Source organism: Eptatretus burgeri, chromosome 5 (genome assembly GCF_056783735.1).
Source record: "Eptatretus burgeri isolate ZD-2024b chromosome 5, Ebu_testis_v1, whole genome shotgun sequence".
Lineage (NCBI taxonomy): Eukaryota > Metazoa > Chordata > Myxini > Myxiniformes > Myxinidae > Eptatretus > Eptatretus burgeri.
Window position 1 is genome coordinate 9,005,940 of NC_140965.1, and position 22,851 is coordinate 9,028,790.

A 22,851-nucleotide genomic window follows, 5' to 3' on the forward strand; every position below is an offset into this window, starting at 1 on the left:
TGAGAAAGTCGGCAGAGACCCTGAACCAGAACCTGCCGCCATCACTCAAGAATTGGAACCGGAAGTCTAATTTATTATATTTATCCACATATTAAATTGGAAACAAAATTAGGAAGGAAGCCATTGTTGAAAACGGCTCTGGTTATGCCTGCTTTGTTCTTGGATTAATGTTTGCATTTGCTGTAGAGTTCTTTCTTTTTACAACGGTATGGCTTGGAGTGATACTTTCACTATAATCACAGTCTGCTGGCTTGTCAAAAAGAAAAGGGGAGGTTGTATAATGCAAAATTTCACAAAAGGTTGAGGGAGGTGGGGGAGAGGGAGGTAGGTAGATTCTGATTTTAGAGCTGGGTCACAAACCTCCATTTGGATTGAACTGTGTTGTTCGGAGATCCTCCAATTGTGTTGGACTCCATTGTTGTGCTGAGAGACCCTCCAGTTGTGTGGAATGGCTATGACATGCTGGGAGACCTTCCAGTTGTGTTGAGCTGCTGTGTAATGTTCAGAGACCCTCCATTTGTATTGAACTGCGTGTTGTTCCGAGACCCTCCAGTTGTGTTTAGCTGCTGTGTAATATTTGAAGACCTCCCCCCCACCTCAAAGTTGTGGTAGACTGCTTGTTGTGCTGGGAGGCCCTCCAGATGTGTAGAATTGCTTCCTAATGTTCAGAGACCCTCTAGTTGTGTTGAACTGCTGCGTGATGCTGGGAGGCTCTCCAGTTTTGTGGAACTGTTGCATGGTGCTGGGAGGCCCTCCAGCTGTGTGGAACTGCTCCCTACTGCTGGGAGGCACTTCATACTTGCTGGTGTAGACCTGCACAGTGAGGTTGTAGATGCTGTTCAGTCACAGGTTTGGAAGCATTCTTTTCAAACGGTTCAACGGAATGTCCAAAATACTCGGCTCACAGACAACCAAGTTCAGAACGATGATGAGGTATATTAAGGGGTACGGCAGAAACTTTATTTGGAAAGGCATCTTCACCGCAACGCCAGAGGCTCGGGTTTACAAATCCAACAACGAAGCAAACAGGCTTTGAACCAGAGAAGTGCGGAATGCATTGTTGAAAATAACATGCGACGAATGGCTTACCCTCTGGTTGTGATGATGTCTCATCTTGCATGTGGTTCGGCTGATGGGTTTGTCTTAGCAGGATTAGATGTAAAGCATTACTCTTCTGGACCTCATACCCCAGGCCAGTTCCAAACCTTCTAGGTTGAAAACTGATGATTAATTGCTCCTTGCAAGTCATTCTGGAGAGGTTTTGTTGTTGAAAAGCTGGTCATTCTGGCAAGGATGACAAGATTATGATCTTCACGAGGGTTTTTAACTATTAGGTGACCTGAACGACATCTCTCCATGAACTGTCGAGTCTAGCTGTTCGGGTAGTCGGTATGTGCTGTCAGAATGGACAGTTCATGGAGAGACCTTATTAGATCTCTCCTAGACATGACACTGGGAAGTAAAAAAAGTATGAATGAGATGAACTATAACGGCACTCTGTGGAGTGCATACCTCCGCCAGGCTGAACAGTTTACGTTTTGTATCCCACTGATGGTCTGGATCTGGATTCGGACCTTAACCAAAATCTAATTGGCTTGTTCTTGTCACAGACCCAACTCATCCACCAAGTTTTTTTTTTTTTAACTTATCCACAACTATTTGAAATATCATGCTATATATCATTTTTAGCCCATTTTCTCAATGGTGAATAATCACTTTAAAAAATATAACATTCTCGTATCTGGATCCATATCCAGATCTACACCAAAATTGAATCAATTCGTCCTTGTCACACACTCAAACTGTCCACCAAATTTCGTCCAAATCCGTGCATAACTTTTTGAGATATCCTGCTCATGGACAAACAGACAAACAGACAGACAGACAGACAGGATTGAAAACATAACTTCCGTCCACCTTCGGTGGCAGAAGTGATCATCCCCCTTGAACCATGTCGATGGTGTGAATCAATAAATTTGGTGTTTAATGATGCCTCACCATTCTTACACTGATTTAAACAACATGGGTGGCCAATTTAGAGGGGTTTGACATGGATCATGTGCAGAAATGTACACACATTTTATGGGAGACTTGTTTGTAAGTAAATGTCCAGGATCACTCGGTTTGATGGGTGGATTATTTTAACACTAATATAAAAGCCCCTCAAAAATGACCGGTTGGGGAAATGACAACAAAATATTTAAGGTGACTGGAAGATATGATGCTTCGTACGAAGAAGCATTATTTCAAAACATGACATGTATAAATGCGACTATTTTATAAAAAATAATTTTTATTTTATATATAATAAATTATATATTTTACTGGATGACCCGTGAACCTGTTGGGTTCCTGTTGTGACAGCGGTTGATGAAAAAATCATTTCAAAAAAATAAAAAAGATAGCTCCAGTGAACTATACCACTGAGGTTGTTTGCATTGATCAAATTATCCCGAAGATTACTTGACCGAATCGGGAATTGATTTTTTTAAATAATTTTTTTCGTTGCCGATTTGAACGAAACTTGAGACTGCACACTGCAGGTGAATGGTGAGTAAGGTGGCCCTAAATTTTTGCGCTATCATGTACCGTTTTGGCTGTATTTTGGGAACATACATTCATCCATACATTCCACATGTCATATATATATATATATATATATATATATATATATATATATATATATATATATATGACATGTGGAAAAGAGGGATAGAAGGATGGTGGAGGGAAAAGTGGAGAAAATAAAAACTGATGGTATAAGGAGAAAATAATATGGAATAGGCAAAGCCGAGAAGCGAACATAGAATTCTTCTTACATTCGCTTCTGACTTTACATAAAACTTGTTCACAACTGTATACTTGCCAACTATACCGTGGTACATGTGAGCGCCGCACAGCTGATGATTTTGACGCAATTTCCGGTTACTTCGGCCTTGATTCGGGATCAGCGATCAAATAATGTAAATCACGATTAAAAAATATTTTTTGATGATGCGGGAGATATCTTTATTAAAATTAACTTTGGGGAAAAAATTATTGAATAAATAAATAAATAAACGATCACTTCTGGTCAAGAATAAAAGAAATTAAAAGTTCCGGAAAGAGTTTCAAAATCACTCCCGCTAATGTTAAATACAAAATAAACACTTCCTGTCATGAAAAAAATCACTTTCGGAAGTATAAAATTAACTTTGGGAAAAAAATAATTGAAATAATAAATAAATACTTCCGGTCATGATCTCCCGACATGCATCATTCCCAATTACAAAAACCGGAAACAAAAAAAAAAACAGAAGCAAAAAAAAAAAACGGAAGCAAAATGGTCATAGCCAACGACACAGATTCACAATTGCCAGGGTATTGTGTTGTTTTTGTTGTTTCCTATTCTCTCATGTGCACGCGTTAAGTAATAATCACAAGATAGAAATAAAACCCAATCGTGTTTATACACCGCACAGCGTTTAACAACAACCAGAAGCAAAAGGTCATAGCTAACGACACGGATTCCAAATAGCCAGGGGTATTGTGTTGTTGTTGTTGTTGTTGTTGTTTCCTATTCTCTCACGTGCACGCGTTAAGTATGAAGCTCACTGCGTTCGCTATAATAAACATGATCATGCACACATATGGGAAGAAGTGTAGGCCTCAAAGAATCCCGATTTGAAAAGAAGACGAAAACTCAACAATTAGCACAAGCTTTAACACAAGACTGAATGAGAAACACACAGTAAACACAGAGATAACAAAATGACAGTAAAAACGTGACACAAATGACCGGAAATCTTAACTTTGAGAGAGTGGGCAGAGACCCTGAAGAAGAACCACCACCGTCGCTCATGAACCGGAACCGAAAGTCCAGTTTAAGCACTCAAGTAAGCACTCCGATGAAATGGTTGATAAGGACTGGCTGGCTTGGCAAATGATAAGCTGATTGGTAATGGCACATATTAAACAAATTAAACATCACTGATTTCTTAACATTTTCAGATTTCACTCCACATTTTGAGTTATATAGTCCATGTGATCCGATCTTCCAAACTCACATTATATTCTGATTCTATACTTTAGTTACTCTGTGAGAGTAGATCATGGAAAGTTGTATCATATAATGCATGGAATTGCTCCAAGCTCCTAATTTGAAAACTATAGCACTTACAAAACTGATGTATAAAGCGATTCGTAGCAATGATGAACAGGCAATCATAATGTGAGTGAGGAATTGTGAAAAATAACATTTTGAATGCTTTGTCGTTAATAAACCATTGCAGCCTCTTGCAACTCAAGAAATTTTTCAGCAGGCCGAACTAAATGGTGAATTAAGCGTGGGACAGCGAGGTGACCTTGAATGTGGCTTAAGACCTCAGCGAGGGAGAGTGAGGTGTCCGAGGATGCACCTTTACAAAGAATATAATTAAATAAGGCCGTTATTTATCTTCAAAAGGGATGTTTTAATTAACCCAAACACCCAGTTTTCATTCATGCACTTCCTTGGAGTTCTCTTTGTATGCAAGGAAAGCTTCAGGCCTCAAGGTTTAATTGTTTTGGAGTTGTGGAGGAGACACATTGACACATTGACACACACACACACACACACACACACACACACACACACACACACACACACACACACACACACACACACACACACACACACACACACACACACACACACACACACACACACACACACACACACACACACACACACACACACACACACACACACACACACACACACACTGACATTTATTAGCAGAGATATATGGCGGAAATACCGCCACCTATGGTGGTAGACCTTGTTACAAATCATCTTCCTTTATCTTCATAATATAATTAAATGGAACATTCTCAAAATTATGATATGGAGTATGATCTGTTGTGATCAATACATTTTCTTTCAAAAATGACAAGAATTATATAGTGCATTTCCAAGAATGCGTCGTTGCACATTGGCCACTGGAGGTGGGCCGATAATTATTGGACACTTCATAATTTTTGTTGCTTTTCTTAGTTATCAATTTTGATTTCATGCAAATGATTTTTTATAATCACGTCGGTATTGAAAAGTGAAATCAAGTTTGCAATATTGGACTATTGTGAGTATTTCATTTAAAAAAAAAAAAAGCTTTTTGAACGCCCCACATAAATGTATGCAGACTGAAAATGCTTCATGATTGGCAAAGTGCCGTTCATCTGGTTAGAATAACGTTGTGTTTCTTATTTCTAAAAAAAAAAGTCTTAATCTACAAATGGTGTTGCCATGTCGAGTGAAGTTTCCAACTTCACCGTTGCCAGTTTTCCTGGCATGGCTCACTCGATGACAATTTTTACAACCTGCAGAGGATATCTTGAGAGCAATTCTTGTAAAACAGCAGTCCACCATTAGAAAGCAGACACTATAATATAATAATTAAATCTTTAGTATCTAGAAATATGGAAAAGTCAGCTGTTATGTTGGTTATAAAATTAGTATGTAAGCCTGTAGGGGTATGTTCTGCTTGTTTCACTGCTTTAGCTCAAAGATATGTTTTTGTAATGAGTACAGTTAAACTCCGAAATCACTTGAGCTCTTTTCTTGTGTTATTATTAAGTTGTCTTCCTTAAAGCTTATGAGATGCAAGCTGTAACATCATTTTTTTCCTTGAAATAGTGTATTCCAGGGAGTTGATCTTTATTGCTCACGTCCCTGAAAAGATGAATGCCCTTACAGTAAGATATAATTTATTGCAGCGCTTTCTTTATGGCCACGTGGGTAATATGGATTCCTGAAGGGCTTTTTTTAAACTTCAAGCTGTCAAAAGATAGTTAGACAGGTTGCGGTTAACCATATCTGCTTAACGGTGGCTTTAGGTTATAAAGAGACTAAATCTTTAACGTCTATATCCCCAAAGGTCCACATTGTCTTGTTATTCCCAGCATTAAACAGGAAATGGTTTCAAAACTTAAGGGTTTCAAGTGCATGGTTATGCAAAGACATAAAAGCACCAATAGTTTGTCATTGTTTTAAAAGGGCATCACATAAATTGTATGATTTTGGCATGTGCATCACAAGCACACTCAAATGTAAAATTCCTGGTCATTCACTTGCTGTGAATTAGACATTATGTCTGGTGTTGGCTTCATGTTTAGGGTGGTGGGCTTGGAATCCTAGGATCCTGAGATCAAATCCCACTCGCTGTTGAATTAATACCAGGTGGGGTTGACTCTACCTGTCATCCTTCCGAGGTCGGCAAAATGAGTGTCAGCTTGCTCGTATTCTGTGTCGGAGTGGTGACCCATCCAGGAATGTGCCAAATAGCCAAGGGGACTGCTTATGCAGCACCAACGCTCTGTACAGAGTATGGTCCCGATGGAATGGAATGGAATTAATTGAGAGGGTTGTGAAGCAAGAATGGTTGAAATAAGGCAGAAAGGAGATATATGATCATGCAGCCAAGAGCTGTTGTCCTACGGCTGCACAGGTCAAGAAAAAGAGCTCCGGATAATACTCGCGGAGTGTGGTTGTGATAAACATTCAATGGTACTTGTAGTGATATATCAAAATGAAGTTGATATGGATTCAAAATTGAACAAACAATGTAACATGTGAAGTTGATGCTGATCTATGACCACTTTCATGGTACATAAGCATATATCCTTTATGATATTATTTCGTTAACAAAAGCAAAATGCAGCTACATTTTATCTATATGCTGGCTGAGATGCCTGTTCTTCACCCGGGTAAACTTCATTTTATATCGAAGAGGAAAGCCAAAACCTTGTAAAGAATAGAAAATTGTTTTTTATTTTATGTATTGCAATGACAATGACTGACTGAACTGTGAACTGTGGATGAGATGCAACTGATTTCGTCTCACTGAAGAACTTCTTGCAAAACAATATTGTAAGTTTTCCTTACATGACAATGTATAAAAAGTCATATATATATATATATATATATATATATATATATATATATATATATATATATATATATATATATATATATATATATATATATATTCCCACTTCATTTGCCGTCATGTACAGCTTGCCATGTGTTAATGTGAGCTCTTCACGACTTAGGCCGACAACCTTGAGGCTTTGACCTTGGGATTTGGTGATGTTCATTCCGAAACAGACTCTGACCGGAAACTGAATTCGCCGAAAGTCAAAATGCAAGCCTGTGTCTGATGGGATGATCGGTATCCTTGAAATCATGACTTGTTTGGTCCAGTGGCAATGGTGACATTTGGGCAATTCGGCAGCAACTGTTTGATTGCAAAGCTCGATCCATTGCAAAGCTTTGATGGGTTGAGGATGTGTAAGAACGTGACTGGCAAACCCATTTTCAGAAGGAGGTCGTGAGGTGGTATACCTGAGGGCTCCAGGCTGTTCAGGAACGATGTGGGGTATGTAACTGCTTCATCGTCACTCATGGCTTTGTCCACTGATTTTGTAGGAAGTGGCATCCCCTGGGAACCTTTGTGTAAGTTCCCAGTTGATTGTTTTTACTGATTCATTGGGTGGAGCAAGGATTGCATACTCACACAGCCACTTCATGTGTTTGTAGTGTTGCAACACGTTTTGGTACACATTCGATGAGAGATTTTTGCTGAAGATATGGTCCCCAATTTCTGTGGTATACTGATGAGATATCCTTCACGAACACGAGGCACTTTGCCATCTCCAATCCTCAACAGCAGCTTTGCAAATGGATCTGTATCGTGATCACCTAGAAGGAAGGATCGCATGTTTGTTGACAGACGAAGAGTTTTTGTATGATTCCGAAGATGTGAAGATGTGATGCAAGCATCAATGTCGTTGGCTTTCATGCCACCACACACAATGGGAAGCGTTTGGTAGAAATCTCATGACAACACCAACAAAACCCCACTATGAGGTTGCTGCTCTTGAGTTTGTCCTTCAGCGTTCGGTCGAGAGCTTTCACTGCCAGTCAATGTGACATTGGAGCTTCATCTCAGAAGATGCCTTTACACTCATTGAGGAGGAATGCCAAAGCTGAGCCAAGTTTGATGGCATACTTTGGTGTTTCTCTGCTTGACAGGTTGAGTGAGATGGTGAATGTAAAATGGGCTGTTTGTCCACCTTGAAGAAACTTGGCAGCAATCCCACTGCTTGCAGCTGCCAATGCGATGTGACCACTGGAAATAACCTTTTTGACAATGAGATTGATGAGAAATGTCTTTGCTGTACCTCCCGGAGCAACCAGAAAGAGCAATCCTCCTACCCCAGAAGCAATGTGTGCCATCACCCTGTTTATAAACAACCATTTGGTTGTCTGTCAGCCGGAGAAGGTAGAAGTGTGATCCGGTTGTAACACTTCTCTTGGAGAATTTCTCTCGTAAGTCTGTTGTCATGGAGATGTCACTTTAGAATCGACAATCCGTACACATCCGGCATCTCGCCTTCCAATAGCGACAGTGTCTCACAGCTTGACAGATGAATGCCTCATTGGAAATGTGGTCGTTGTAATCCATGCCTTGCCCTGAACAAATTTCTGTCAGCTGACCTTTCCGATGACAATTATATACCTCCACCACCGAAGGTGAAGGTGCTGTCACACCTTGACGTTTTAGCCAGCAATGGCAACGTATAAAAATGTATGTAAAACGTTGGCGTACGCTGAAATTTTGATGTTTTTTTTTTAAAGTTTTGGTCGTATTCATAACGAGTTTGTCGTATGTATAACATATTATTAACGGACACAGAACGTTTTGTTGTCTTATAGATAACTTATACCAACGAATGCTTAGCGTGTTGTCGGCGTTCACAACCTATGCCCAACGATAGTTTAACTTAGGCATAGCACGCTGCACGTATCGCCGACTATCACGTGGTGTAGCCTGTTAAAAACCTGCCGCACGCCAATTTAAATCATAACCGCCTGAGAATTGGAAGTGTCAACATCGCAGTCACACCTTGACAATTTAGCCAGCGTATGCCGACCTATGAAAAATGTGTTTAAAACGCTGGCACACGTCGAATACAGTATGGGTAAGTTGTGTATACGTTAAGAGCACGCTGAAAAACGATGAAGTACACTGTCATATTTCGTGGTACGTCAAGTACGTCGTGAAATTTCAAGCAAGCTGAAAATTTTACGACGTACTCCACGTATGGCTCACAAGTTCCGCATAACCCTAACCTAACCCTAACCCTAACAAATCGCTGGTAATAGGTTGTAGTCACGTTATACGATCATTGACACACGTCGACACACGTTGCTTGTAAGTTACTCATAAGTCGAAACACGTCGAGGTAATGTCTAGCGCAGTGGTTCTCAACCTTTTGTAGCCATGACCCCCCCACCCCCCCAAAAAAAACAAAACAAAACATGGAGTCTGGAACACTGACGGATTCCTCCTGTGAAGCACATTTTATATACCCATTCCCCTAAGGCCTAAACGCTTCCAATACACAATTTTACGGTAGCTGTAAGTTAGAAACACGTTCAGTAAGTTCTGTGGTCGTCCGGAAGACGTCAATCAAATACGTCTACATACGTCAATGTGCGTTGGAGGTACGTTACGCATAGGTTCAAAGCACATTACTCATAGGTTAGAAATAAGTTTTGGGTACGCGAAGCATTACCTCGACGTGTTTCGACTTATGAGTAACTTACAATTAATGTGCGTCGACGTGTGTCATCGATCGCATAACGTGCCTTCACGTGTGTCAACGATCGCGTAACGTGCGTACAACACGTTACTCATAGGTTAGAAATAAGTTTCGGCTACGCTAAACACTACCTCGACGTGTTTCGACTTATGACTAACTTACAATTAACGTGTGTCAACAATCGCATAACGTGTCTACAACTTATGGCCAACATAGCGGAACGTGTGAGTCATACGCCGGCATACGTCGTAAAATTTCAAGCATGCAAAAATTTGAGGACAACCACAAAGTACAACGATTAAAGCCAGCGTACTACGACGTATGGCAGTGTTTTTCAGCGTTTTCTTAATGTTATCAAAACTTACCCATAACGTATTCGACGTGTGCCAGCGTTTTAGACAAATTTTTCATAAGTCGGCATACGCTGGCTAAATCGTCAAGGTGTGACAGCGCCTTGAAGGAGGTTATGTTTTCACTCCTTTCTGGCTTTGTTTGTCTTTTTGTATGTGTACAGGATATCTCAATAAGTTGTGGACGGATCTGGATGAAGTTTTGTGGACAGGTTTGTTGTGTGACAAGGACAAACTTATTAGATTTTCGTGAACATCCGGATCCGGATCTGGATCTGATGATTTTTTTAAAAAGTTATTCTTCACCATTAAGAGATAGTGTGAACCCGATATAAAGTACGGTATCTCAAAAAAGTTGTGGATGGATTCAGACGAAAATTGGTGGACAGGTTGCGTGTTTAGCAAGGACAAATTAATTCGATTTTGATGAAGATCCGAATCCAGATCTGGATACGATAATTATTTAATTTTTAAAGTGATTCTTCACCATTGAGAGATTGGGCCAAAAACGATATGTGGAATGATATTTCAAAAACGTAATGGGCCCGATATGTTCTCGTGGAGCAGACATTACATGACGAAGTATGTGCTCTACCGAGTGCCCTTCTGGTTTATATTGTTGTGGTTTCAGAAATGGACCCTCAATCACGCAGAGTCTCACAGAGTTTCCCAGAATGTTATTTCATTATTTTATGTACATATATTTCCTGCCTGTTGTCTCGACTTAAGGGACAAATATGTTATGTGGTTTTAGCTATCTTGATCTTTCCCCTTCATCTAACTCTCTATCTTGTAATCCACGCTCCATCCATTTTATGAACCACATTTCCGTGCCCCCGCTGTGATTCTTTCCTCACCTTGAACCTCCATTTCCCCGTAATATCTTCCTCCTTTGTCTTTCAATCTTTGTACTGTAATTCCCTGTAACATCTTCACCCTTTGTCCTTCACTCCAAATCTCCATTATCCCGCAATTCCTTTGCCCCATGGCCATGCTGTTCAAACCCCATTCAAACTACAGAACCATGAGTCGTTTACACCAGATTTAATTGGTTTGGCTTCTCTTCCTTCCCTTCCTTCCCTTCCTTCCATTCCCCCCTCCCCCACACAGCATGACACACATTACAACCACATTACAGACGAAAACCCTTAATTTATTCAAAGATGCTCAGTGGGAAAGATCGTTGATTGGGCCGAGAAAACCCATTACATGGGAGCAGCTGACCCCATGGACAAGGAGGACCTGTGGAATCAATGTCGTTGCGGGGATGCTGGCTGATGAGCACAGCCAGAGTGCGTGTTTTGTGGAGTCAAAGGGCACAGCACGATTTCTACTCCCGGAAACTCCACCTCCAATGAACTTTGCTCGCTCGTGTCTCCGCCCAGCCAAAGCGGCTTAAAAGCCGGAACATCAGAGCATTCAAAGCTGTTCAAATGCTTCAAGGACCTGAGTGAAAAAAGACTGCCTGCCTGCCTGTGTGGAGAGGGATTGCTGTCAGAGACGAGCGGCATTGACCGAGGACAGGCGGTGCTTAGCTAAGACGATTTGCACCATAGCTGTGTCAATCTGCGCTGGGCAGACTGCATTGTGGCGAGTCGGGCACAGAGCCAGGCTCGAGGGCGAGAAAGCCACGAGGTCCTTGGACCAGGAAGACAGCTCCATTCCTGACAAACACAATCATTCTCTTGCTTTTCTTGAAGAACCCCAAATCATTTACGTTGGATGCAGAAAAGAGACATCACGATGGCAAGAGAGCATTCAACAATTGACCTCTTGACCTGTCCGGGTAAGGTTCTGACTCACACCTCACACCGTTTCCTCGATAGTAAAATTGCATATGCCATCCATACACACCTTCACCTTCCCTACCTTCCGTGCACTTGGGACCAACACAAGCCTGCCTATTCATGCAGGGTAAGAGAGAGGTTGCCACCAAAACTCGTCCTGCAATCTATCTATCTTTTCTTACTGTCTACGTTTCCCCAGAATGTATTTGATTGATGGCATACTAGTCCTGTGTTTAGTTATCGATAAGAATGTGTAAGGGGGCTCCATACCTGTTAAGGATGATTACTTTTCTCTTGTATCTTTTAATTGTGGTCTTTGCTTGCGATTTCTGTGTGATTGTAATTGTGATTTTTTCGTGATTGTGATTTTTTGGGATTTCAACCCAGATACTGATATATTTGGTGAGGTTGGTGACCTCCATTCATCAATTATGTGATCAAATTTGAAAAATAACTATCAATCAAGACTTTACCATGATCAGTAAAATCGGCGGAGGAGTCACATGACCTCTCAAATGCACTAATCATTCAAAAACCGAACATAGTACAAATACAACCTAAAGAAAAACATTTTAAAGGTAATTATACTGCTCATCCAGAAATAACTCTCAAGGTTTTAAAGGTAACACACTCTCTTCAATCCCACTCTTACCTCCAGGTCTTCAAAACAGCTGTTTACCAGCATCTCTTATCTCCCCCCATCCAAAACCATGATCTTTTCTACCCCCGTTAATCCACCCCAAACCCACCTCCTTCAAATTCCCTGCTTTCCTTCCTGAAAGTCCCTGTCGTGTCCATCTTTGTTACCCTGTGTCTCCCACCCCATCCCTCTCCCTTCCACATATCTCATGTCTCTGTTCCACACTGTTTTGTCCTTCCCTCTCCCACCCCTCTTGTTTCCTGCTTCCACTGTTGTGCATTTCTGTGTGTTCGCTCTCATACGAGCCTCGACAGTGAATACAAAAAAAAACAAGCTCAAATGAGCTAAGATCCTCGTCCTCTTAACGATGACGTCATAAAAACGAATATGACGTCATTGTGATGTATCAGGTTTGCGATAAATTATCTGTGCTAATGCCCGGCTTGATTCCCGCTAACAAAATTCAAACAGCTTGCCTAGTTTCGGAGATAATGGGATAGGCGATTTCCATTAGCGGCGATATTATGACGTCAACTTTTTTTCTCGGAAGAATTTCCAAAATCGGAGATGGTTACTGACTGCGCGTGGGCTTTCTGCATATACATGGCAAGTTTCACGAAGATCCGATTAAAACTCTGGGTTGTGAACCAAAAAAATCCACAAGAACAACAACGTGAGTAAGACTTCGAGATCCTCCACGAGGATCTAAAAATTCAGTGATTAAATATCATAGTGGGTGGGGCCGGTAACCTTGGCAACCATTAATTTGTTTTGATTTTCAAATGGTTTCTGGTCACTATCACAGAAATTCAATCACACGTGAGATACATTTCATTTCTGAAAATATTATCGATATCTTTGACCTCTTGACGATGTCTTATCTAAGGGGTCATTCAAAAATTGCATAGGTAACACATGGGAGTTGGGGGTTTGGAGTTTTATTTGGTGGGGGTGGGTGTATGTCTCAATGTTATTGAGTTTTACACTTACAGGGGGTTGGGTGTTGTTTTCAGAGCCGTTATGTAACGACCTTTTTTGTTACGTATTAAAACGAGCTGTAAAAGGACTTTTTGGATGTTTCTGGGTGAGCTTTCCTGGAATCTTGAATGAGGTTCTGATTGAGCATTTCTCTACGAGCCATGGCTTTGCCAACAGATCTTACTGTAAGCTGGTCGACGGAAGAAAAGAAAAAACAAGTGACAACATCTCCCTGAGAAGAGGAAGAAAAGGCTGCAACAGGAAAATAGGTTGTCCATCTCAATATATATATATATATATATATATATATATATATATATATATATATATATATATATATATATATATATATATATATATATATATATATATATATATATATATATAAAACCAAAATGTTTTTTTTGTTTGTGACCTTACTGCTTTGAGCTCCCAAAGTTAATTCACAACGCAACTTTCTACGATCAGATTTTTAACCACGATCCACCTAAATAGGCGGTTTAAGCAGTCATGAGGAGGTAATTTGGCCCTTTAGTGTCGTGTTGCACTCCCGAGTAAATTCATTTACTAACATGAGGTAATTTCTTTACTACAACTTCACTCCTTTACACCCTGTATGGCCTGTAGACCCTATTAGACCCTTTACACCCCTTAGGGCTTAGACCCTTTAATACCCATTTAGACCCTTTAAGACGTGTAGACTGCAGACCGTCCTTGACCCTTTCAACACTTTTCAGACCTATAGACCTTTTAAGACCCTTTGGACACTTCAGACCACTTTTGATATTTCGCCCTGAGACCCGTTTAGACATTTAGACCTATTTAAGATCCTTAGACCCTTAAAATACTTTAGACCCCTTTTGAAAATCGAAAAAGATTCCCCCAAATATCGTTTTTGACGACGTTTTTCGTGTACCATCGCGTTGCATCACAAGTTGTGATGACGAATCGAAAGTGACATCCCAAAGTGAAACTGATGTAGAAAAGTGAAACTGAAACGACTGATCGAGGGATCATCGAATGGGAAACCAGAATGAAATGTCGTGAGAAATACTGAATGGAAATTGTCAAAAGTAAAGCTATGGTGAGTATAGAGAGAGGGGACAGTTTGGGGACTGCAGAAGCGATGTGGAGAGGGATAGGTGTCTGTGGGTGGGTGGTTGGCATGGAAAGAAATTTGGTGATCTTCCATCAGGCAGTAGGCCCAAAACATGCCAAAATTAGTTTCCCAGTCGAGCTTTCATAATATCACCCTCACTCTCAAGTAGTACTTCGGAGGTAGAAAAAGTATGGAATGGAAATCTTTGCTGGTGGAATGGAACGAGGTTGCCAATGTTAACAGCTCCACCTACTGCGATATCTGCACACTAAATATTTATACTGAATTCCCGTTTCAACCGATACACACTCCTTTGAGGTGAGACGTTGCTCTTTTGAAACGTGACATCGATGAACTTATCAGTGACAGGTACTCTGCCAGTATATATATATATATATATATATATATATATATATATATATATATATATATATATATATATATATATATATATATATATATGTATATCATCAAAATATGGGGAGCGTGACAAGCACTCACCTATCTCCAATAGTCAGAGTCCTTCACTGAAGCATCACTTCCGATCAGGAGGCTTTAGCCCGGTGACTGACAAACAGACAAAGATAACATGGTCAACATCAGTTAAACATCACATGGAGCCACCTATCCAGAACTAAGGCTTATTTGTCTCTTTTGAAGGTGCCTTTTTTAATACAAAAAAAGGTTTAAAAAAATCAAAACATTTAAACAGCTTGGGACGTACACCTTCGACCCCATGGACAAAGTACACAGTCCAACAAGACTGTACTGTTGGCATGCGAGTACACATGTCCCTCAGTCCAAAGGCTGAAGAACATGGTCAAACAATTGAAGAGGATATATATATATATATTTCAGGTCACTGAATTCAACAAACTATTTTTTAGGTCAACATAGGCCAAAAAGTCGACATCGGCCAAATTTCTAAAATTGGCAATCTTCATCCGAGTGACTAAATTTGAAGAGGATTTTCATATTTAATTAATGAATTTAACCACCTATTATTTATTAGGTTAAATTTGTTTTATGGATTTCGTAAGTAACGTGCTGTGCACGACATCTTTTTTGTGACTTGTGAAAATCGATGGTTTTTCAAGTTTATTGGTTGGTTTTGTGTGTTATTCTATCTGTTTGTTATGATGAAAATAAAAAAAATTTCATCATATGTCGGTCTGTCTCGTTATTTTTTTTTTAATGTTTGTATGTATGTTTGTTTGCGAGTGCGATAACTCAGATAACTCAGATGCGAGTGCGATAAGTGCGACAGGAAAGTTATGGACAGATTTGGACAAAACTTGTTGGGTAGATTTGGTGTGTGACAAGGACGCAAAATGATTCGATTTTGGTGAAGTTCCGAATCCGGATCTGGAAATGAGAATTATTTAATTTTCAAAGTGATTCTTCACCATTGAGAGAGTGGGCCAAAAACGATATTGTCCTGTATAGCATGATATTTCAAAAATGTATTACGCCCGATATGTTCTCGCGGATCAGGCATTACGTGGCGGAGGTACGTTCTCCACCGAGTGCCCTTCCAGGATGGTACTTTTTTCAACTTTGTGTGATCAGTGGTTTGTAGGAGATACAAAACTACCAGATGGTTCATCCGGCATAATGTCCTTCTGATGGACGGTGCACACACGAATGTATGTGCACACTACCTGTGAAACACCAGGATGACTTTTTTACAGCTCGGTCGAGATTCAAATCTAGAGGCTAAACATATCAGAGGAGAGTGCTCATACTTATATAAACTATCCTGCCAGATGTGTGTGTGTTTGTGTGTGTGTGTGTGTGTGTGTGTGTGTGTGTGTGTGTGTGTGTGTTAGATACAGCTGATATTACCTCTCAAACTGGTTGTACCTCCCTTTTATATACCCACTGTCCCTTCTGCTTTCTTTGGCCTCATTGGAGCCATCCCTGGAGGCTGGCCAAATGTTTGGTGAAACACGATCACGATGTGTTTACAGACAAATGCTCTTCTGCAGCACAGCCAACAAGGAAAAAAGTCTGCAGGCTGTGTAAATAGAACTCCCAAACGGCTGCACATGGAGGCCACACGAGAGCCTGCTCAAACTTTGCTCCTGATTTTACCTTCCCCCCCCCCCCCCCACTCTCCAGCCGTCTTGTTCCAGCTCCCTAGCACAATCAATCGCACAGTCGCTTTATATTAACGACTGCCAACATTAGCCGTTGGAGGGATGTCCTCACTAATAAAAGTGCCATGTCCGATGCGGCCTGCATTCGCAGCCAGGGAAGTTTCAAACAGGATGTCATTGTGCGGGGTCTCTCCTCTGTGCAACTTAGAGAAAGATGACACATGATGAATGACCTTGTTCCTCTGGGATGCTTTTACGCTTGGATAATGTGGGGTCACGAGAGGTAGCGGGGGCATTGAAGCACTGTGGCATCAGCATGTGCTGAAGAGGCAAAAGTTGACCGGTTCACATCCGCGTGAGCATGATGGCGTGGCTAACTTTATGATTAATCGTGGTAAGGAGATGTAACCCTCTTGATGGAACTTTCTTTCTGTTTCTGAACAATTCGACGAATCATGAAATGCCACAGACTCCACAGTTACACTCCATCTTGGAAGAACGTTTCGGTTATTCAGCCATAACTTTGCAAGGGTACTTGGTGACGATGATGACAAATGGTTCTGATTTGTCCCTTCCCCATTTAATGCATGTGCGATACATCTGACGAGTGACGTCATATTTTGAAAACACCTTCATGAAGTTTGTGATAAAACAATAAAACAGGTATTAAAGTTAAAAACCGAGTGAAGAATATTCACGACACACATGGGAGATGCATACTGAGAGGATGAAAGTCATGATTAAAATTATTTCATAAAAAAGGTTTTCACTTTTGAGTCCAATTTTTTCACGCATGTGGAGAATAAGTCAACGCAAACCGAAGCCTGTGGGGAAAATATCCACGATATAAAATACAGAAAAAAAACAAGGGAAGCTTTTTATTATTGCGCTGGTTGAAAGAGCTCACAATGGTTCTTTAAAAATCGATTTCTTAACAGCAAAGGAAAGAAATATTATTATTGGGAGTGATCGAGGCGGTTGGTTGTTGCTCAGCCACCACCCAAGTTCAATCATCTTGTCTGATTGAAAATGTTGAAATGTTATTATTTTCCTGTAGGTTTGGATTAATTCGAAGCAGCTTTTATTTGTTTTTTAAATTCTCTACGAGGAAATTTTTTCCGTGTTTTGGGGAGGGGGGGGGGCGGACAAACAGACAGATGAGACAAGACAGCATTAGCCTAATATATGTATGTATGTATATTGTTACGGCTGTGGAAATTGACAGAACACCATAAAGGTCCCGAGATCAGTGAGGCCGATAAGTCCGTGTCCAGATAGATTTCCCCACCGTTGTTTAAAGGGAACTATTCATGTTAACCGGGCTGTGATCTCTGAGTTAGCCGTTATTCTTTACTATCGTTATTTTGGACCAACCACGTCCACCACCAACATCTTTCTCAACAACCGCTTTACAACAACCACCACCACCACCACCATCGCTCTCAACAACCGCTTCAGACCAACCGCCTTCCACCACTACAACCACACCTGCCTCTCACCAAACCACACCATCCTCACCACTTCGCCAGCAACCGTCAACATCTCCACACCACAAACATCGCCTCACCTTCGTCTCTGAAACGACGCCATCTTTGCGCCAGCCACGGCGAGTCCTCATCGAGCGGAGTCGCTGCAGGCCGACTCGGGACGTTTGCTCGTCGGATCAAGCTTGGTGATCTCGCGCACGTCCGCTTTCCGCGCAGAGGTCAGAGGTCAGAGGTCGAGGATCGGAGGCCAAACCGCGTCTCACCAGCCCTATAAAAGGACGAGCAGAACGCCAAGCTCACGTTCGAGTTGGGTTGAGTCGAGTTGATCGGTCGGCCTGAATCAGTCAGGGAGTCGGGAGGAAGCCAGAAGCCAAGGAGCTGTGTGGAAGTCTGGGCTCGTGGTGGAGTCGGGAGCTTGGAGCTTGCAGTTGGTGGAGAGTCCGGGCGTCGCCAAGGAGACGTTAGCTGGAGGCACGGCCTTGCCTGCTGTGTCACGCGGAACCTTGCGTTCGTGTGGAGAGAGCCGGAGAGAGCTCGCCAGCCAGCGACAGGCGGGCCAAGGTGATCGGGCTTCGGCGCAGTTCGAGCATCACTGAGGGATGGACGGGTTCTTGCAGAGCGTCAACTCAAAGAGAGCAAAGACCCGTTCGTTCCTCTCAAACGAGTTGCCGACTGAGACCGAATCACCCGGCCGCTTGGCAAGGCCCGAGCTCGACCGCGGCTATGCGAGCTGCCGTGGGGAAGGAGCATCGCGGGTCGCCCAAGCGCGTTCGTGTGGCGAGAGTCGGAGAGAGCTCGCCTGCCACACGGAAGGCCCGAGCTCGACCGCGGCTACGCTCGCTGCTGTGGGGACAGGATGTCGCGGGTCGCCAAAGCCAGACACCACGAGGGTGCAGGTAACCTGCAACGGTCTCGTGGGACTCGTTCGGTCTGCCAAGTCCCATGCCATAAAGACCCAAGAGGTCCAGTCTGACCCCATTGCCTTTGATGGGGTCTTTTTCCTGCTTTTCTTTTGAATGAATGTTTGTGGCGCCGAGTCCCGTAAGTAAAACTGTGTAAGTGACTGTACATTAATAATTACTTATAGACGGTTGTGGCGCTTTGTCTTGCCCACGTGCCGTGCCGCATCCATTGCTTGTTCTGTGTACGTGCATGTTGGTGTGTTTGAATGACTGCATGATTGATTGTTCCTGCATACATAGAGTAAATAAATGTGCTGGTTTAAATGTAAACCCGTTCGTTGCGTCCATGCCCCCATTGAAATGCCATAATGTATTGCGGAATATTAGTTGGTTTTTAAATAGCGGGTAAAGTGATCGGGTCCAACGGGACTGCGTGATATTACCCCGCTCGGTTATCCCAAAAGGAAGTGGGCTGCTTAAGCGGCTCGTTTCCAAGCGGTCCCGTTGAAGTACAACCTCTCGGTAACCTACCTGCGCGAATAATTAGGTAAATCGAAGATTTGGCGATCGGACCCTGTAGCACACTGTATATATATATATATATATATATATATATATATATATATATATATATATATATATATATATATATATATATATATATATATATATATATATATATATATATATATATACAGTGTCGCCCGAAAGTTACTTTGCAGTTACCCCTGATAAATTTCTTCCCTCTTCCCTCCGTCCCTGCCCCTCTGCCCTCGCCCCCTGACCCGCTATGATATGCGGAAACACTGACTCAGAAGAATGATGGAGCACATACAGATAAATGACAAATTAATTATTGTAAGTGCTGTACAATAAAACCTGTATATTAAAAGAGTTCAAGAACAATGCTTCACTGGGAAGGGGTAAAGTGACTTTCAGGCCACCCTGTATATGTATATATATATATATATATATATATATATATATATATATATATATATATATATATATATATATATATATATATATTTTTTTTTTTGTCAAAAAAGTTTCAGATTTTTGCCATGAACAAAAATGGCGATTCATTTTTCTAAAAAAAAAAATAAAACGATTAGATGTAAGTGAATTAGCCTTTAAGGGATGGAAGAGAACTTGTTCACAAACTTTGGACATTTCACAACCAGCATGTTGGGATGGTTTTCAAAAACCAAACTCACTATTAGAAAAGAGAAATGAATGGAAAAGCCACAATAATGCAGGAATAACTGAAATATTTTGAGAGAAATGCTGAGATAACGAACAACAGAGTTGCCTGTCGAGCTGCAAAGCCACAGGTGGTCAATTGGGATCATCAAGTGAGAGGAAATCACCAGCTCCTCCGGGTTATTTGTCTGATTTGTATCGAGCACCCCCAGGGAAACCTGCAGGACCCAGAGCCAGATGGAAAATGCAAAGGATCTCGATGGCTGGTCACTGTGAGGGAGAAAGAACATTGGTGATTTTATTTGGTGCAGACTTGCTCAGGGTTGTAGAAGCGAATCGTCTCCATCTTGAATGACAGACCGCTGTAGCCCCCATTGTGGATGATGATTGACAGTTCTCGAGCAACCCAGTGAAGTCATAATGACACCTTTCCTAACTTATCAAGAAAATGTTTTCCATTGATAGTAACCAGGACCCTTCCAGCATTGAAAAAAAAACAAAACTAAATACGAATTACTTGTGCAATTGAAACTGTCAACTTTGAAAAGTTTAGCACCTTATTCAAGCAAACACATTTTTCTCCCCGAGTTAAAACAAGGTTTTTCAGTGTTGGCATTTTTCACAAGCTGAAAAAGTATTCGATTCAATGAAATAGCAATTGTATAATAACTTTCATATCAAAAACACCTCCTTTGTAATGAGCTTAAATACACCAGTTGTTTGTTATGTAACTTAAGTAGGGGTAAAGCCGTCACAATCGGTTTTGATTATTCACAGTTGTGGAGTTATTAAGTTAAAAGAGTGACAAGCTCCAGAGTCCCTTTCTACAACACAATAAAGGATATTCCATAAACACAAAGTAAAAAAAGGAATATATGGCAATGGGTGCATATATTTGTTTGATTCATTCCTACTTCCACTCATCTCTATTATACTGACTGTATAGTGGGTCTGGCGAGGTAAAGCATGTATGAAGTCAGCGGACGCAATTTTGAAGCTTCCATGAAACCTGCAATGCACACGTGACGCTCATGTTATAATGTTGTGTTAGCATTCTTAGACAGTAAAACGTCATCTTGTGCATCGATAAACTGCACCAAGCAGCCAATTTCATGGATGTGGAAAGACATATTCCATCTGTGAGTCCTTTTTACCTCCGCCACCGAAGGTAGACCGAGGTTATGCTTTCACCCTCGTATGTTTGTTTGTCTGTCTGTCTGTGAGCATGATATCCGAAACAGTTATGGACAGATTCGGACGAAATTTTGTGGACAGATGAGGTATGTGACAATCACTCGCATCTTAGTGAATATCCGGATCCAGATACGGGAGTTTTTTTTTTTACATCTTTCAAAGTGATTCTTCACCATTGAGATAGGGGAACAAAAATGATATATCGGATGATATTTTAAAAAGTTGTTGATGGATTTTGACAAAAGTAGGTGGATGAGTTGGTTAGGTGACTATAACAAGTCAGTTAGATTTTGTTTCAGGTCTGGATGCAAATCCGATCGATCACCGGGTGTACTGGCATGCGCCTGTAATCCGGCTACTCGGAGGCATGGGTTGGAGGATCGCTTGAGGACGGGAGCTCTGCACTGGGCGTAGGGCAGCTCGGAATCATGGCGAAACCCAAATCCTGATCCCTGTGTCGTAAGAGGTGATCAGGGTTGCGTCAGGAAGGGCATCTGGCGTAAAACCTGTGCCAAATCAGTATGCGGATCATAACGGATGATCCGCTGTGGCGACCCCTAACGGGAGCAGCCGAAAGATGAACAACAACATGCAAATCCGACCTATCAGTGGGATACAAAATGTAGACTGTGCAACCTTGCAGAGGTATGTGCTCTACTAAGTGCCGTTCTAGTTATCTCTGCCACCGAAGATGAAGGAGATTATGTTTTCACCACTTTGTCTGTCTGTGTATGCCTGGTGTTGACTTAATGGATAGGGTGGCAGGCTTTGGATCCTAGGGTCCTGAGTTCAAATCATGCTCAGCTGTTGAATTAATACCAGGTGGGGTTAACTTGGCCTGTCATCCCTCCGAGGTCAGCAAAACAAATGCCAGCATGGCGGTATACTGTGTTGGAGTGGCGACCCGTCCAAGATTGTGCCCAACAGCCAAGGAGACTCCTTAAACAACACCAATGCTCTGCACAGAGTATGGATGGTCCCAATCTTCTTCTCCTCCTCCTCCTCCTCCTCCTCCTCTCTTTGTTTATTTGTTTGTGTGCAGGATATCTCAAAAAGTTGTGGACGGATTGGATGAAATTCTGTGGATAGGTTAGGTGTGTGACAAGGACGAAATGATTAGATTTTGGTGAAGATCCTGATCCGGATCCGACGACTAAAATTTAAGTGATTGTTTACCATTGAGAGATAGGGCCAAAAACGAAATATAGCATGATATCTCAAAAAGCTTTAGACGGATTCGGATGAAACTTGGTGGAAAGGTTGGGTGTGTAACAAGGAGGAATTGATTCAATTTTGATGAAAATCCGAGTCCGGAAGCGGATCTGATAATTTTTTAAGTGATTCTTCACCATTGAGTGATGGTGCTAAACTAATATCCAACACGATATCTCAAAATGTTTTTGACGGATTTGGATGAAACTTGGTTGCCTTGTTGGGTGTGTAGCAAGGACAAATTGACTCGATTTTGGTGAACATCCGGATCTGGAT